Genomic DNA, 18,752 nt, shown 5'->3' on the forward strand with positions numbered 1-18,752 from the left:
CCTTAACAAAATTTTGAACAGAACCTCTTTTGTTTGTATCCATGAGCCAGTTCGGATAGAACCCATGATGTGTCATGAGGAACCTTCAGAGATCGAATCGGAACCTTTAGAAAGCCAATCAGTATATTTGACCCCTGAGACCTCTCCTGAACTTAAACCCGAAACACCAGAGGAAGAGGATCTCAAGAAACAGATAGACAGCTCAAGAGACCTTCAGGTTCTCTTACAAGCAGCTACGGATACTCACAGACGTGCCATTTTAGCACTATGATGTTATGGTCTGACTGAATTTTCATGTCTTCGAAGATCTCAACTTCGATTTCCTGATAGGACGTCCCCTTAAAGCTCTCTTTAAGGATGTTCCTAAAGATGGGTGCCTAAATATCAAGCTAGGGAAGGACACTCTCCACAGTCCTTTGGATCGAGCATTAAAATGCTCAGTGGAGGATCTCCCTACTCTAGAGCCAATCGAGGAAATAAGGGCCACTTCCACTTTTGAGTCTTTTGACTTGAACCTCGAGGAGGATATTGAGGAAAACCTAGAAGAAGTCATTGAGGCAAATGAAGACTCTGACGATACCTTCAAGCTGTCCAAGACGGAAAAGCCATCACGACCTCCGATTGAGCTGAAGCCTTTACCTTCTGGGCTCAGATACGCTTTCCTAAACAGCGATGTAGAGTCTCCCATGATCGTCAGTGATAAACTCTCAGAAGAGGAGACACACAAGCTCATCGCCATTTTAGAAAACCACCAACTAGTTCTAGGCTATACCCTACAAGATCTCAAGGGCATCAATCCTGCTCTTGGCACTCACCGAATCCCTTTGGATCCCGAAATAGCACCTTCTAGGGAACCCCAAAGAAGGTTGAACAATGCTATGAGGAAGGTAGTGAAGAAAGAGGTCCTCAAACTCCTGGACGCCGAAATCATCTATCATGTTCTGCATAGTGAGTGGGTAAGCTCGGTCCAGGTCGTGCCCAAGAAAGGAGGCATGATAGTGGTGCAAAATAGCAAGAACGAGCTAATTCCACAACTAACTATCACAGGATGGAGGATGCATATAGATTATAGAAAACTCAACAAGGCCAAAAAGAAGGATCACTTCCCGCTGCCTTTCATCGACGAGAAGCTAGAACGGTTGGCGAAGCACTCCTACTTCTGTTTCCATGATGGTTATTTTGGTTACTGTTGGTATTTCTTAACTCTTACAGAGAAATCCGCAAGCGCACGGAAATACCATTGTAGCACTTCACCCGGGAGTATTCAGGGTATCGTATTTTCCACAAGTAACGAGTGTGTAACTGTCTTCTAACTAGATTACCCCGAAGAAGATAAGAGATAGACAGACCTTAGGGTAGTGTGGTTCTGATCTAAGGATGGGTTCAAGGGAAGATACACTAATGTTTTCACTCGCTCACTTCAGGCACCGGTCTGGCCCTGGTCTGCCAGGGACCTCCAGTATCGCTCTATGTCGTACCCAGGCAGGGGGAGTGCACTAACCACGCAGACTGTCTCCATAGCGGACGGACATGGCTGTCACCACCTGCCATCTACCCCACAATACCAGCTGAGTACGAGACAAACAAAGGTAATCTAAGGCCCAGACACCTCGCCTATGCCTTCGACTACTACTCCAGAGTTGCGCAGGGTTATCCGGTGTTTATCAGGGGCTCTCTTCTAGAGTATCCGCTACGAGAACGGACGATGAACCCACGAACGAATGAGAACAGAAGAATAACTTTACGAGAACACACCGAATAGAAGAACCCGGATATGTACTCCAAATGTATTGTATTCGTAGAGGTACAAAGCCGAAGAGACGCTGACAAGTCCGGCTCTTCTCCGAACTCCTTCCTCACACACTTCCTAGGCTAATGATACAAAGAGGTGGAGCCTCTCTACTCTTCTCCTTCACATATGAAATGGTGTGTGTGTGAGAGGTGGAGGGAGCCCCTTTTATAGTCTTCAGGGTCGGTTCCCGGCAAAAGCATATATGGTTACCCCAGGGGGTCGGCCGGCCCCACCTGGTCGCCTCTCGTCCTTATCTTCCTCGGGGAGCCTGATATGTGGGCCCATGTCAATATCCTGTTGTGCATTTACCTTGGTTCCCCCGTTTGCTCTAACATGTGGTCCCTCTTTGTAAGTGACACATTTCAGTGTGGATCTTTTGTGCATTTTTCCTCGTGTTCACTTGTGTTTTCCCTCTTTTATAGATGTGGGTGCCTGCAGATGATAATTCACCAAAACTCGTGGAAATGGTTAGTTGTAAGCCCTATATATACGTTTGGTGATTATTTCCGGTAAAAAACTGCAAGAGTTGATGGTCGAAAACGACACTTAAGGACCGTCAACAACACCCCCACACTTATTACTTTGCTCATCCTCGAGTAAAGTTTGAAGGACCAATGTGGATGATACTCCTTGAATTCAACCTGCATACAAGTTATTCCAAGCTTCTTCTCACCCTTGTGAATTTTTGTCTGGCTACCATGCAGTCTTGGGTGATTGAACAATGGAACAACTCAGAATTCAGGCTCCTGACACTTCATGCTTAGCACCTGGATGTTTTATTTTAAAACAAAGAGATAGCCTTGCTCCTTAAATTACTCTCTGGATCACTCTTTTTGTTTTATATCCTCACCAAGGCAAAGATGCTGCCATCCTTCTCCTACCATTTATTCAGGCTTATGTGGGGCTCAGGTAGGAATGGAGGGGCATGTTTGCCTTGCTTGTATTGCTGAGTCAAAAACAAGATCCGAGCAGAAACGAGTCATACAGTCTGATCAAGATGTGCAAGTGTTTGGACTATTTCTAGTGATTTGAGGATGAACTCTTTTGCATGACTCTCTTTCTTTTGTTATTTCCAACACGGGCTATCAACTTTTTTTTTGACATGCCTTTGCAAGCATGTGGCATACCTTCTTTGGGTATGCATCTTTTCTTTCTTTCTCTTTTTTTAAACATACTCATTGAGCATGTGGTCTACCTTCTTTGGGCAGACATCTTTTATTTTCTTTTTGCATAGCCCAAGTCGTTTTGGAGAGCAAGGTCATAGAGTTCTTATTTTTGTGGATGGATGTGGCGACTATCTCCCAGTGTGAAAGTATAGTATGTGTACGTGATCTTGATCAAGAGAGCATGCCAAGTTTCTAACAAGGGTCGAAGAATTTGACAAAGCTCAAAGCAGAGGTAAACAACATTTGAATGTTGGGCATGAAAACTTGCCTTTGGCTTTGGTAGGAATTTATGATAATTTGAGGAGTCAAGCTATATTTATTTTAATTTTTTTGAAAAGGAAAACAAGTGCCTTTGCAAGGAAGAGCATGGTGCCATCAAACCAAGTCATATCTCAATGGTCAATTACTTAGAACGCATGGGGTCCCTAAAGGAATTTATTCACAAGGTTAAAAAGAAAGCTAAGAATAAAATGCATGAAAAGTTTTATTCTTTGGAAGCATAAGGAGTTTTTTTAACTTTTCTGCGAATAAATTCATTGAATTTAAACGAATGCAGGGAGGTTTAAGATTTTGGGGACACAAACCAACGATCTGGAGCTGGATGGAGTCGAGTGGGCTTCACCAGGGGCCGGCCGGCCCATGGGTTTGGCCACCCCTAAGGTGGGCCCTCTCACACTCCTCTTTTGCGTGCTGGTCGTGTCAGTTTTGTGTCTCATTTTTGTGAGGTGCATCCCACCCCACTAGTTTCTGTGCCTATACAAAATCTCAAGACAAAATTTGGCACAAATAAAAAGGGAACACTACCGGATTGGAATCCGGGGAGCTCAAACTTTATTATATTGAAATGAAAATGGTGCTTATTACATGATGCAAAGGTAAACTCAAGAATTAAACATGAAAAGTAAATGCGCCCTGTCGCTTGGTGGAGGCGCACACCTAAGCGATGTCCTTACCCTTCTCCAGACGTGAGATCCTGGAGCTGAGGCCACGGCGGAGGGTATCGAGGTCGTCTTTGACCGATTTCAGCTCTAAGGACAACTCCGCCAGTTGGTTGCCCTACTTCTGATTCTCCTTCTTTAACGCAACTATAGTCCTTAGAAGCTGGATGACCTTGGGCCCCTTTAGGACCTTCTCGTCCTCACTCTCATACTGCCCCCAGGACGTGTGATGGGAGGAGGAGTTAGGTGCCTCTTCAACTTTTTAGGGGTGGACGCAACGGATTCGGCCTCTCCCTTCTCCTTGGGGGAGAGCGTAGGAAAGAGGCCCTTACCGTACCCCCCTCCGGGAGTCCGAACTCCTACGACCCTAAAATGCTTTGGAGAATTGTCGCTAACGGGGGTGAGAGAGGTGGTGTAATGGTGGCTAACTACGTCGCCGCTTTTGTTCCTCACGGTGTAAGCATGCTGCATTCCCTCTTCCATGGGCATCGGAGGCATCGGGTCGGCAAAGAGGCAAACGGTGACATCCTTTGGGCGCAGTTCGCCCGTCGTTGGCCTCGACGTTGTCCCTGGGCACCTTCCCCTGTCCCTTGTTGACGCTCACTAACGACCATTTCCAAGCGTCAACTTGATCAGAAAATCATGAGAGTTTGCATTTCTTACATGCATCCTTATCCAATAAAGTTCCTAAATCACACTTTACCTTTTAGAATATGCAAGTTGTGTTTTCAAGCTAATATGCAGGTTACAAGTACACTTTGGCCCGACACAAAATCACAGAAAATATCAGAGTACCGATTCAGGCTCAAATGGACCAAGTAAAGCCCAAGAACTGAAGCAAACCCAGCTGGGGCAGACCGTGCCTCAAGTTTAGCACAAGGGGAGAACAAGACAAGCCCACTCCAGGAAGTTGGGGCGGTTGGCGGCTCGGGCAGGCCGACCGACCTACCTGGTCGGCCAACCAGGCCCGTGGGCCCCACCGCCTCAACCAATGCACGTGGCGCTTCCCAGTTGGCTCAGAACGTTGTTTGGGGTGCTGCGGCTGGTGGCTCCCTGCTATAAATAGAAGGGGGGCAAGAGAATAGAACACACACACACACACACACACACACCACACACCTCTTCCTCTCTTGCATTCCTTGCATAGTCTTTAGGCTTAGTGGAGTTTAGGAGTCATCGAGTCGCCGGAGTTGCTCGAGAGTCTGGTATGGGTTCATCTCTAGCTCTCTCTTGTAATATTCGGTCGTTTGTAATAGAATTAGACTATGGTTACCGATATCTGCTTGAAGTATATTATGAGTTATCGAGTATATGCTTTTTGTCAAGGTTGCGTTATTATTCAATGCTTGCATTGCATGATCGCCATGTGCTGGAGATGGTTAGTATTTTGTTCTTAGAACTCTATCAACTGCTCCAGTATTCGTATGATTGCTCTAGTGTGATGTCTATCCATCCGGAGGGTGGGGGCTCCGTGCGGGACACTGGAGTATCCCTTACTAGTGTAGACATGGTGTAGATATAGCTAGCCTAGCACAGCTGACTCGAGCTCTGACTTTTACCTTGCTCCCGGCCTAAAGTAACCTTTATTCTTTTATCCAAGAGAGTAGTTTGTGTGTGTGTCACACTACCTCCTACCATGTTATTATCTTACCCCTATTTATGCATGAGAATATCCAATCTAGATAGAGCTCACCAACTGATCTATATATTCTCTCACTCATCGCCTTCCCTGCGGAAATATAAATGACACCCCGATATACTCCCGGGTAAAATGCTACAGCGGTATTCCATGCGCTTGCGGATCTATTTGTGGTTCATGAAATACTGCCGTCCCAAATTGGCGTCTGCGGGCGTCATCGCTAGGTGATGTTGGTAGGAACCAACAAGCATTTTTGGCGCCGTTGCCGGGGAAGGCACAGAGTGAAATATATAGATAGAGTTGTAAACAAAATTGAAATTGGTATTCGCTTGCTAAACAGGCTAACTTGGCTTTGTTTTCTTGTCTTCGTTGATATGAAAACAGGGTAGTGTATGACCGGTTTCGACTTGCCGCAAAACTTTCATTCCAATCCAGAGTCACTTTTGAGAAGGACGCGAGCTCGTCTCGTATCACCTCGGAGATCACTCTCGGCAGTTGATCCAGTCATCGCATCGTCATCAGCTCCAAGAGCTATGGCCTAGAAGACACTCCATGATTACTCTGCTCCATCTACTAGCTAGGTCCCGATCGGACACGAGGTTAACACTGGAGGAGAAAATTTCGAGATCAAGATGGGTCTCATTACGATGGTGCAGGCCAGCCCATTTTGTGGCATGGCCAATGAGGATGCCAACTCTCATCTCCAGCAGTTCCTGGAGCTCTACAATACTTTTGTTATCAAGGGTGTATCGCAAGATGCAATCCGGCTCCGTCTGTTTCCATTTTCTCTCTTGGGGAGAGCGAAGCAGTGGTTTTATGCTAACAAGGCTGTTGTGGATACTTGCGACAAATGTGCCAAGGCGTTCCTCTCGAAGTTCTTCCCGACGGGTAAAATCAATGCTCTTCGTGGTCGGATTTCGAACTTCCAGCAGGCATCAAATGAGTCAATTCCGGAAGCTTGGGAGAGGCTTCAGGAGTATATTCTGGCGTGTCCACACCATGGAATGGATAATTGGCTCATTCTACAGAACTTCTACAACGGGTTGACAGTCATCCCGTGATCATGTGGATGCCGCTGCAGGTGGAGCTTTCTTCTTGCTGACCATTGAAAGAGCTACATCATTGATCGAGAAGATGGTTTCCAACCAAGGTTGGAGCGATGATCGCCTCCAACCGCGCGCAGCGAGGTATGCACTCCGTCAAGGAGGCCAACATGCTCGCTATGAAGATTGATCTCCTCCTCAAGAAATTTGAGGATTATTCCCAAGATAAGGCTCAGAAGCAAACACTTCAAGCCTTGGAAACTCGCATGATGTGCGTGGTCTGCGGGAATGTTGCACATTCCGGCGACAATTGCCCAGAAACCCAAGAAGAAGCTCTATTCCTCAATGGAAGCAATGGGTTTTGTCCACAAGGAGGTCAGGGGTGGAATCAACCACGCCCATATTACCAAGGAGGTAATGGGAATTCAAATTCTTTCAGTCCTAACCAGCCTTCCTTGTGAGATCTTGTCTACGGCCAAGCAAAGATCAATGAGTCCCTTCAGAAGAAGTTGGCCACTATAGACAAATCTATGGAGACCATCCATGCCAAGATGGACGGATTCTCCACTGCTATGAAGAACCAGTTGAGTTTCAATAAGGCGCTAGAAACTCAATTGGCTCAACTAGCTGCTGCTACACCTGCTGCTGAACTAGGGAAGATTCCGGGGCAACCCAAATCAACTCTAGAAAGCGTGAATGTCATTAATGCTATGTGGAAAGATCCCCTTAGCAGGACATCCCTCAGCTATGCAGAGAAGCTCACACGCCAAAGAAGAGGTGCGTGGGGCGAGTTCGCAGCCACAATAAGAGAGGATCCATGAACCCTAGTAATCAGCTGCTCAATCTTTGATTATGAATTTGATCACACCCATTGTGACCTTGGAGCCAGCGTTAACATCATGCCCAAGGTGACTTTCGAGAAGCTAGGCTATACATCAATTTCCCCTACCACTGTGTGTTCAGCTGGCAGATTCCATGATAAGATATCCAGAAGGAGTTGTGGAAAGGTTAATGGTAAAGGTCAAGAATACCTACATATTGGTGGACTTTGTAGTCCTTGATATGGAAGGAGATTTTGGAATTCCACTCATACTTGGGCGACCATTCCTCAAGGATACAAATGCCAGAATTGATGTTGGGAGAGGAAGAATCAGCCTCCGTATCATGGGAAAGACCATGAAATTTAAATTCCAAAACAAGAAAGAGGTATTCTTGATTCATGAGGATAGTAAGAAACAAGGGCTATGGGCAGAGCCCGGTTGGGATGATCAAGACTATCACCCGTGTTCCAAGCCAGCTTGGGAGGATTGGGAAATTCATACTCCACCAACCGAGCCAGTAGAAGATGATCAGAAGATCCCTGATTTCATCACCAATACAGTATGGGAAGATCTGGAAATCATCTATCCAACATCCGAGGATCCTGTTCCTGCGCCGCCTATGCCATCAAAGAAGACCAAGAAGGTGCGGCGCAAGAAGAACAAGACATCATCGACTGCTACTACTTCTCCAGGTACGGACGAAACAACCTCAACCTGATCGGTTATGGAGAAAGGTCCTATTTTTTGACCCTAAACTAAGAGCTAGCTTGGGGGAGGTTCCCTCCCCTAAGTCAACTGTATCCCTTTATTTGCTTTCAATAAAAATTGATAAAAACTTCCAAAAACAAAATAAAAATTTACTACTTTATTTCCCTTTTCCATGATGCGCGGTAAGAATGTTTTAACTCCCTTTTGATAAGTTGAAAGGATGAGTTTTGCTTTGCTCTATCATGTCTGTTGTGCCTAGTTTGAAAATAAGAGTTCTCTTGAGTTTATATTCGTTGGTTATACAAATATGTTGCCAATAAACCTAAAAGTTAAATGGGTTGCATATGCTTGATCCGAGTCTAAGTTGTTGTGAGTTTAGATATGGTAAATAAGGTTATGCAAACTTGTTCTAGTGATGCTTGAAGTCTGGAGTTGTTTTCGAAAAAAGAAAATTTAAAAAAAAAATTAAAAGGCATGTTTCCCAGCGATATGCAATGTCCTACCAGAGCCAAATGTCATATTCCATGAAAAACCCTTATACATATGCTGCTTGATATTCTGTTGAGTTTTGTCAAATTGGGTGACCCTAGTAAGATGCTCTTCATGCTTTCTCGATCATAAGCACGTACACGTCCCATCCATTTGTTTTATTCCTACACTTGGAATTAGCACCACCATCCACTTCAGATCTATAAATGCTCCATGTCTTGGTGATCTCTCTCGTAGAACATTCCTGAAATAAAATAAAGTCAGATTATGATTGCCTCAAAAAGAAGAGAAAAGATGGCATGCCAGAGAAGCATGACCCAAAAAAAGGAGAGAAAAAGGGGGTAACCATGTCTCAAAAAAAAAGAAAAAGAGAGAGAGACTGGGATGATTCGAGAGAGAAAAGTCATTACCTCAAGGAGTAAGCCATATTCATCCATCTATCCATCCATTCATACACTTGCACCTTTTGATCGAGATTGCATGACTTGTTTCTCTATGGATCCTCTCTTTGACTTTACAATAAATAGAATACAAGTGTGCTCTATTCTTATCCTACCTTGAGCTCCACAAAGGCTTGTAGTAGTAGGGAAGATCAAAGGCAAACACTGCCCTAGTAAGGAAATACAAGATGAGTGCCTCGAGAGAGTTATCCTGTAGCTTTGCCTTGTTTTCAAAAAATCTTTCAAAAAAAGTGTCTCCAGATGGATTGAGGATCTATGAACAAGTAAGTACTGCTTTATGCACCATTCTAACTCTCAACAGCCCAAGACAAGGAGACAGCTAAAAAGCCCCATGAGGGAGTAAGGTAATTGAGCAAAGGTATGCTAACCAAATTATTTAAGCTTATAGATGATTCTCTTTGCTTCAGACTATGACATGATAGGTAAGGTACGAGTCAAAGTGATATTCTAATCAACAACCTGATTTGTCCTACTTTGCTCGGGACGAGCAAAGGACAGCTTGGGGGATCTTGTTGATGCTCACTAACGACCATTTCCAGGCGTCAACTTGATCAGAAAATCATGAGAGTTTGCATTTCTTACACGCATCCATATCCAATAAAGTTCCTAAATCACACTTTACATTTTAGAATATGCAAGTTGTGTTTTCAAACTAATATGTAGGTTACAAGCACACTTCGGCCCGACACAAAATCACAAAAAATATCAGAGTACCGATTCAGGATCAAATGGACCAAATGAAGCCAAAGAACTGAAGCAAACCCAGCTGGGGCATGTCGTGCCTCAACTTTAGGACAAAGGGAGACCAAGACAAGCCCACTCCAGGAAGTTGGGGCGGTTGGTGGCCCGTGCAGGCCGACCGACCTACCTAGTCGGCCGGCCAGGCCCGTGGGCCCCACCGCCTCAATCAAGGCACGTGGCACTTCCTTGTTGGCTCACAACGTCGGTTTGGGGTGCTGCGGCTGGTGGCTCCCTGCTATAAATAGAAGGGGGGTAGAGAATAGAACACACACACACATACACACACCACACACCTCTTCCTCTCTTGCATTCCTTGCATAGTCTTTAGGCTTAGTGGAGTTTAGGAGAAGTCTAGGAGTCATCGAGTCACCGGAGTTGCTCGAGAGTCTGTTATGGGTTCATCTCTAGCTCTCTCTTGTAATATTCGGTCATTTGTAATAGAATTAGACTATGGTTACCGATATCTGCTTGAAGTATATTCTGAGTTATCGAGTATATGCTTCTTGTCATGGTTGCGTTATTATTCAAGCTTGCATTGCATGATCGCCCTATGCTGGAGATGGTTAGTCTTTTGTTCTTATAACTCTATCAACTGCTCCAGTATTCGTATGATTGCTCTAGTGTGATGTCTGTCCATCCGGAGGGTGGGGGCTCCGCGCGGGACGCTAGAGTATCCCTTACTAGTGTAGACATGGTGTCTAGATTAGCTAAGAGTTGCTGGTGTCAACTATACCCATGGTTTGTAGAGGTACCCGGCAGGTGGTGACAGCCTTGTCTGTGCCTTTTAGTAATCGTCCACGTTCGGTATGGGGGGATAGGAGGTACATAAAGTCGCCAGGGTGCACGAGCTCCTCCTGTTACTTCGATAGTGATCTCCCTGTTGTGTAGTTTGATCTCTGACGAGCTAACTAATGAGAAAGTGTAGATATAGCTAGCCTAGCACAGCTGACTCAAGCTCTGACTTTTACCTTGCCCCCGGCCTAAAGTAACCTTTATTGTTTTATCCAAGAGAGTAGTTTGTGTGTGTGTCACACTACCTCCTACCATGTTATTATCTTACCCCTGTTTATGCATGAGAATATTCAATCTAGATAGAGCTCACCAACTGATCTATATATTCTCTCACCCATCGCCTTCCCTGCAGAAATATAAATGACACCCTGGTATACTCCTAGGTAAAATGCTACAGCGGTATTCCGTGCGCTTGCGGATCTATTCGTGGTTCATGAAATACTGCCGTCCCAAATTGGCATCTGCGGGCGTCATCGCTAGGTGACATTGGTAGGCGCCAACACCCCTCTGGGCAGTAGCCCTCTTGATGATGCGCCGTGCCGAAGGGGAGGCCGAGGGGCCTCGTCCCTGGTTCGGCCGAACCAGGGGGTCGGCCGCCCCCTCCTCGGCGCCCCTCAGCGTTATCTTCCTCCCAGATGTTGGCATGATCGCCAGCGGTGTCGTGGCAATGTGCATTGCCTCTTCTTCCACTACAGGGCTCGCTAAAGCTTGGTTGGCAGGAGACGGCTCGCCGTTGAGTCCGTACGTGGACTCAGACCCAACGAACGGGATGATCCACTTTCCGGCCATGGAGACGGTGCTTTGCAGGTGGGAAGAGGCTGAGAAAGGTGGAGTGCTTGGATCTTGGGTGAATGAGGAGAAGGAGAGGAGAGGGGATGAATTTAAAGGGAAGAGAGGATCAAAATGGTGCCAAACCTTCCGAAGTTTGGTGTCTCCACACATGGAAACATGAAAAGGGATGTTGGAGAGTTCAAATTCAAAGATTCAGCACCAACGGCCACGAGGTGGGGCCGGCCGACCCCTAGGTTCGGCCACCCCCCTCTGGGATCAACTGGGCCTCAGCTTCTTTGTGCGCGCTGTTGGTATTTCTTAACTCTTACAGAGAAGTCCGCAAGCGCACGGAAATACCATTGTAGCACTTCTCCCGGGAGTATTCAGGGTATCGTATTTTCCACGAGGAACGGGTGTGTAACTATCTTCTAGCTAGATTACCCCGAAGAAGATAAGAGATAAAGAGACCTTAGGATAGTGTGATTCTGATCTATGGATAGGTTCAAGCGATGATAAACTAATGTTTCCACTTGCTCACTTCAGGCACCGGTTTGACCCTGGTCTGCCAAGGAATATCCAGTATCGCTCTATGTCGTACCCAAGCGGGGGGGGGGGGGGGGGGGGAGTGCACTAACCACGCAAACTGTCTCCATAGCAGACGGACAGGGCTGTCACCACCTGCCATCTACCCCATAATACCAGCTGAATACGAGACAAACAAAGGTAATCTAAGGCCCAGACACCACGCCTATGCCTTCGACTACTACTCTAGAGTTGCGCAGAGTTGTCCCATCTTTATCAGGGGCCCTCTTCTAGAGTATCCGCTACAAGAACAGACGATGAACCTGCGAACGAATGAGAACAAAAGAATAACTCTACTAGAACTTACCGAATAGAAGAACAAGGATATGTACTCCAAATGTACCGTATCCGTAGAGGTACAAAGCCGAAGTGACACCGACAAGTCCCGCTTTTCTCCAAACTCCTTCCTCACACACTTCCTAGGCTAATGATACAAAGAGGTGGAGCCTTTCTACTCTTCTCCTTCACATCTAAAATGGTGTGTCTGTGAGAGGTGGAGGGAGCCCCCTTTTATAGTCTTCAAGGTCAGTTCCCGCCAAAAGCATATATGGAAGGTGATCAGGAGGAGTAGGGGCATGCCACGTCGAAGTGCACCTGGACGGGAGGCCGGCTAGATTCGGCCGACCCAGGGGGTCGGCCGGCCCCACCTGGCCTCCTCTCGTCCTTATCTTCCTCGGGGAGTCTGATGTGTGGGCCAATGTCAAGATCCTGTGGTGCATTTGCCTTGGTTCCCCCATTTTCTCTGACATGAGGGCCCTCCTTGAAAGTGACACATCTTAGTGTTGATCTTTTATGCATTTTTCCTCGTGTTCACTTGTTGTAACACCCTAATTTACATTCCAGCATTTATTAATAAATTTAATTGGCTTTATTTAATTTTCTAAGGTTTATTATGTTTAGCCTTACATTTAATCTAATTTTGTTTCACAAGCAATTAAAATTTTCTCTAGGTTTAAAGTTTGTTGTTGCATTCATGCTGGTGCATTGTTCTTTTTGTTTGAGTGCTAGGGTTGAATTCAAATTTGAATTTGAATTCAAATGGTTTTAGTTTGAGTTTTGGGTTTGAAATAGAAAATAGAAAAGGAGAAGAACCCATAGCAGCCCAACCCACTTCCTTCTCAGCCCAGGCTTCCTCTCCCCATGGCCCACCTCCTTTCCCTCACTCGCGCGGGCCAGTCCGCTTTCCCTCTCAGGCCGCCCCAGCACCACCCTCAGCCCGCGTCCCCTTCTCACCCCGCGTCGCGCCCATCCCTCGGCCGCGCCCCCGGACCCACCTACTAGCCCTTCCCCGCGCTCGCCCAGCGCAGACCGCCCGCGCACGCCCTCTCCCCAGCGACTCCGGGCCCGCTTGCCAGCGACCTTCGCCCACGCGCCCGTGCTTTCCCTCCCGTGTCGCTAACGCCGTGGCCCCACTAGTCATCCCCTTCCCTCTCCTTCCCAGACGCGCCCGCGCCCAACGGCCCCGGCTAATCTCGCCGGGATCACGCCGGGCACGCCTTCTCGAGATCCCCGGCGCCCTCCTTTAACACGCTCCGCGCCCCCCCCCTTGCCCCATATCTCCCCACTCTCACAGCCGCCTCTAACCCTAGCTTCGCCCGCTCCCCTTGCTCCGCCGTGCCGTAGCTCTGCGCCGCCGCGGTCCAGCAGCCCGGCCACGCCACAGCCCCGGAAAACCCCCGCAGGAGCTCCGCCCGAGCACCAGGATCAACCTCGCGGCCACCATCCTCGACCACGGCACCTGCAGCGGCCTGAATCGTGATGGATGTCGCCACGGGTATGTCGGCTCGCCGCCCCGATTTCTCGCCTCCGGTGATCCCGGACCTCCCTGATCCCCCGTGGAACCTCCGCAGGACCCATACGGATCGATTGGGAGGATCAGCAGGCTCCGAGCACCACCACATCGCTTCTTCCCCGACTCCGTTCCTGCGCCGCCGCCCGCCGTCGATGTTGACGCCCCTGCACATCCGCGCAGCTCGATTCGAGCCTCGGTGAGGACCTCCTCCGCCTGCTCTCCCTTTTCGACCTGCTAGCGTAGCCTGTAGCACACCCCAGCAGCCCGCACGTGCGCACGCCGGCGAAACCCGCCGCCCAGATCCGCCCTAATCGCCGTGTGCCATGCTACGCACCCTGCAGCCCCGCGCAACCACCTCCAATGGGTTACGCGTGCCACGGGCATGCTCCACGGCCAAACCCCGGCCCAAACTAGCCCTGGAAACCCCGAATGGCTAGCTCCGGCGAGCTCGCCACCGCGGAGCAGAGCTCTGTCGAGCTCCGCCGCCGCCCCTCACACGGATCAGATCTGGGCCGTCAGATCTGAGGGGAACAGCCCAGATTAGATCCAACTTACCCCTTCGTCCTGGGCCTTTAGATCTAGATCCAACGGATCCGATCTGTTCATACCGGTTCGGCCTGTCACATTTGTTAAAGAGACCCTGAGTTTTCTCAGATTCAACCCGCCGTCCTGGTTAGTTCAAAATTAATTACAGTTTGGCCCAGTTTTTAGCAATTAACCCCTTAGCTTTTCTCAGAATAGAACCCGTCATCCAGGTCTGTTGTTTTTGCGAGTTAGACCCCAGAGTTCTAGTTTAATTACGTTTTAGTCCTCGGTTTTGCCCAGAAACCCCCCTGGAACTACAGTTTTCTTACAAATAGGTCCCTGGATCTTGTTTTTAGCCTAGATTTTGCGTTTTAGCTCCGTTTTAGGCATTCTTTATGTCCACGCGATCGTGGTAATGCATAGAATAGTTTTAGACAAGTTTAGTGTGCTGTTTCTATGTATTGATGTACTGTTTCTTAGCTTTTGGTTAGTGTTTGCTTGTATGCTTATTGTGTGTCTTGCTTTTGGCCATGTGTTCGTGAGTAGACGCCGATCCATCTGAGGAGCCCCAGTATCAGTACCCGGAGTAGCCATCATCCGACCACTTTGAGCAGCAGCAGGAGCAGTTCGAGGAAGGCAAGTATAACATGAACAACACCTATCACTTTAAATACATTTTCATACTGCATTTTAATATTGTATGCCTATAAGGACTTTCCTAGCCACTTTATATCCTTTATATATATCCTTTGGGTTGCATTTTGGTTAGTTGTGCTAGGTGCCGCGCTATAACACACTTGGTCCTTTTTAATTAATTTGATTAATGGTATATGCAACTTAATTCTGAGAGTGGCCCGTTGAGGGGCTCACGTCTCGTTAAAATTGGTTTTGTTAGAAACATGGTTTAGGAGGCCAGCACGGTGCTTACTGCCTAGTTGGCCACTCTCCATAAGGACCGGTTCATAGAGCGACAACCTGGGACAACAGCGCTACCACAAGACTGGAATGGGACGGTCTTGACTTACTAATTAGGTCATTTTGGTTTGGGAGTAACTTACCGACGGGGCAGGATGGGTGGTGAGCTTCAATGGTCCCCAGGCTACGAGGCTTGGTCTGCGTACCCCTCGAGGTGGTCACCATCGTTGCGGAGCCTGATTCCTTAGTGGTTACACCTTACCAACGTGTCCTTTGTAACGGCCTCGTAGTGAGTTTGCTAGTCATCTCACCTAAGGAAGTGTGATGAACAACTGGCGTAGCTCACGACTTGTGGTTAAGATGTGCAACCTCTGCAGAGTGTAAAACTGGTATACTAGCCGTGCTCACGATCATGAGCGGCCCAGATCCTCCTTTTGATTAGTGGGGTTATCTTCCTTTGATGAGGCAGGTTTCCCCGGGTGGCATGGTTTGGTTTGGTTCTCAGTAGTAACATGATTAATTTTGATTAATTGCTATGTAACTGGGTTATGGTAATTCATCAACTTGTAGTAAATAGCTTTAATAAAATTTTGCCAAGATTAAAAGCTAATGCAGTTGAGTCAGCCAACCTTAGAGCCTCATAGTTTGTGTTATACTTGTTGAGTACGAGTTGTGTACTCACCCTTGCCTCCTCTACACTTTTTCCTCTTGTTCTTTTGGGGACACTCTACTAATGCTCAGTTCCTGCCGACGCAAGGGAGTTCACCTGGAGCTACCAGGAGTATGAGGACTTCTAGGCGTTCGTCTCCCAGTCGACGTCCCTGGGCGCCCAGCTTCCGAGCGACTTCGTATATGTATTCTACGCTTCCGCTGTATCAGACATTTTGTCATTAATATAATAAATAACTTTCGTACTCGCTTTATTATGTCTTTTTACGTGATATGTGCTGTGATATACTGTTCATTCTGTTGTATATACGTGTGACTTGATCCTGGCACGTATATGATTGCTCGGTTTATGTCCTTTTATAAACCGGGTGTTACAGAGTGGTATCAAAGCCGTATCGACTGTAGGACGAAAGCCTAGATAGAACTGGTCGAGTTTTAAGTCTTTTTCTCTCTCAGCCTTGTCTGCTTAAACTATTTTGCTATTATACCCCTTGAATTCTAAGATTTTTACTCGTCTTGCCTTGATTTCTCTCTGTAGAATTAGTTTCCGTAAATTTTGACCTGAAGTAAGTCGACTGACCATCATAGGTATAAGCTAGAAGACCCCCTTTATGATAATACGATAGCACGTTCTGCGACGCGTTGTGTTAGTTGAGTCGTGTGTTAAACTCGGCTAAGTTGTAAAATTGTATGTTTGTTATTATGCTACATGTTTGATTTGGATTTTTGGTTGATTGCATAGTTTAGTAGTTAAATTTGTTTAATGAAAATTAGTTTTAAGTTAAAAGTTAAATTAATTAATAAAATGAGTTAGATCGTTGGGGGTAAAACCATCCACTCTATCCTGTCTACTTTATCATGCCAAAGTCTTTCTTGCCGAAATATATCATATCCGTCTGAAATTATTTCTGCAATATCTTTGCTCATACATCTTTTGTTCAAATCAGATGGTGAACACCAATAGCACCGGTTCCGGTTCTGGCCAGCAGCAGGGACAGAACAACCAGGGTACCGGGATGCCGATGCCTCCACCCTTGACTCCGGAGCAGTTCTTTCAGCTCCAGATGCAGATGATGGCCACCCTGAACAACACTGTTCAGGCACTGCAGCAGATCCACGCTCAGCTGCCGCCTCCTCCACCTCCGCAGACCCGCGATAGGCATGCTGAGTTCCTAAGGGGTCACCCGCCGATGTTCTCTCATGCGTTTGACCCACTTCAGGCAGACGACTGGCTCCGTGCAGTGGAGCGCTAGCTGGACATCGCCCAGTGCGATGATCGAGAGCGAGTCTTGTACGCAGCAGGACAGCTGCGAGGGGCAGCTATGGACTGGTGGGAGTCCCACCCAGTTCAGGACCGCGAGGCTCTCACCTGGCTCCAGTTTCGGGAGCGGTTCCGCAGCCACAATGTCCCCGCGGATATAATTGGTCCTCTAACTAGACATGCAAGGCTTTTGGCTTGAGGGGTTTGTCTTTGCCGAAAAGCAATAAAGAGTAAGTCCTTATTTTCCGATTTTAGCTTTCAAGTTCTAGTTTGATTAACCATTCTACATTAGCATCTACCCTAAAGCATACATGGTGAAAAACAATTATTTTTCATCATTCAATCATATTTCTCCTCATCATTGTTCCACTTCTTACTCTATGTGGCAAAAGGGTTAAGCAGTCTCAATATCCGTGAGAGACGGACGATTCGAATCGAATTTGTTAACCTGGCCAGGCAGACCTAAACACACGCATGGGGAATGCAATCACCCACGCGACTTTTCCCCTTTTTCCCCGGGCATGGAACAGGCCCACTGCCCTAGGGTGCCCTGCACCCGTGCGTGACCATAGACTAGACAGTGGGGAGTATGTTCCACGGCCGGTTCCATCAGGTACTTAAGCTTACCGATTACCATATGTGGTTAGTACGTTCAAATGCTTAACCACCACTACCACACACCGCGGCCTTATCCATTTTCGCTAAACAGACGGGGTATCACGAGTGCAACAACCCCTCCCGTAAACCTTATATTGCAGTGTGTAGTAAGCATTCAACTCCTGTGAGCTCGCGAGTGACAGGAAATCACTCGACTTCTACCGAACCATTAGCATAGCCAACTAGCGACCTACACATACTAGTGTTCAAGCATAGATACCTAGGATCATGCAACTAAGGTTCCAAACAATCCCTGCAACTTAAATGCACAAATAAATAGGGATATAATTAGTTGCATAAATTAAAATAGGTAGGACATGCTCCGGGGCTTGCCTTCCTGAGCGGAGAGCCTTGGGCTCTTCTGAACTCTGGTTCAGGTCTTCAGTGATTTCAGTTAGATTCACTTGAGCTTCACGCTGCTCACTCTCGGACTCCAGCACCAGCTCGTACGTACCGTCTGGGAGAGTAGTCGAATCTATATGAAATGCATAAGCATGAGTTACTTTAGTGATAACGATTTATTCAAAACTCCATTATAGAGTTGTAAACCAACGCAACTCAAGATGATTTACAAAATATTCTGTTACATCATTTTGGGCAATCATTTATAGAGTAAGAATCGTTATATCTGACTTCACAAAGTAACTAGGGTGGATTTTACCTTTTATCCCTATGCAGCAAAAGAAAGGATTTTTCTTAATTATTACTAGGTTAAGCATGTCCTTATCATAATTAAAGTTACACAGAGATTATGGGTTTGAAATTTTTATGCAAGGTACATGTCTGAGTAACTTGCCTACTGTGAAATTTTCAGCCCATTTCATGCAGCCTATTAACCATGAAAAATAAAACAAACAGCTACTGCTAGAAAAAAAATGAATTTTACAGGTCAAACTATGCAAGTAATGGTAATGAAATTTTAACTGAGTGTTGTCTACCTAAAGGTGAGATTGCCATAAATTTTTCACAATTAAACAAGTATTTCACAGG

The 18,752-nt window shown here is 46.8% G+C and overlaps 1 non-coding gene across 1 annotated transcript; it reads right to left on the reverse strand.

The window, feature by feature from the left end:
• Positions 1-6,434: 6,434 nt before the first annotated feature.
• Positions 6,435-6,541, reverse strand: LOC120696334. The gene has a single exon (XR_005684111.1). It is a non-coding gene; the product is annotated as a small nucleolar RNA R71 (small nucleolar RNA).
• Positions 6,542-18,752: the final 12,211 nt, after the last annotated feature.

Source organism: Panicum virgatum, chromosome 2K (assembly GCF_016808335.1).
Source record: "Panicum virgatum strain AP13 chromosome 2K, P.virgatum_v5, whole genome shotgun sequence".
NCBI classification, from domain to species: Eukaryota; Viridiplantae; Streptophyta; class Magnoliopsida; order Poales; family Poaceae; genus Panicum; species Panicum virgatum.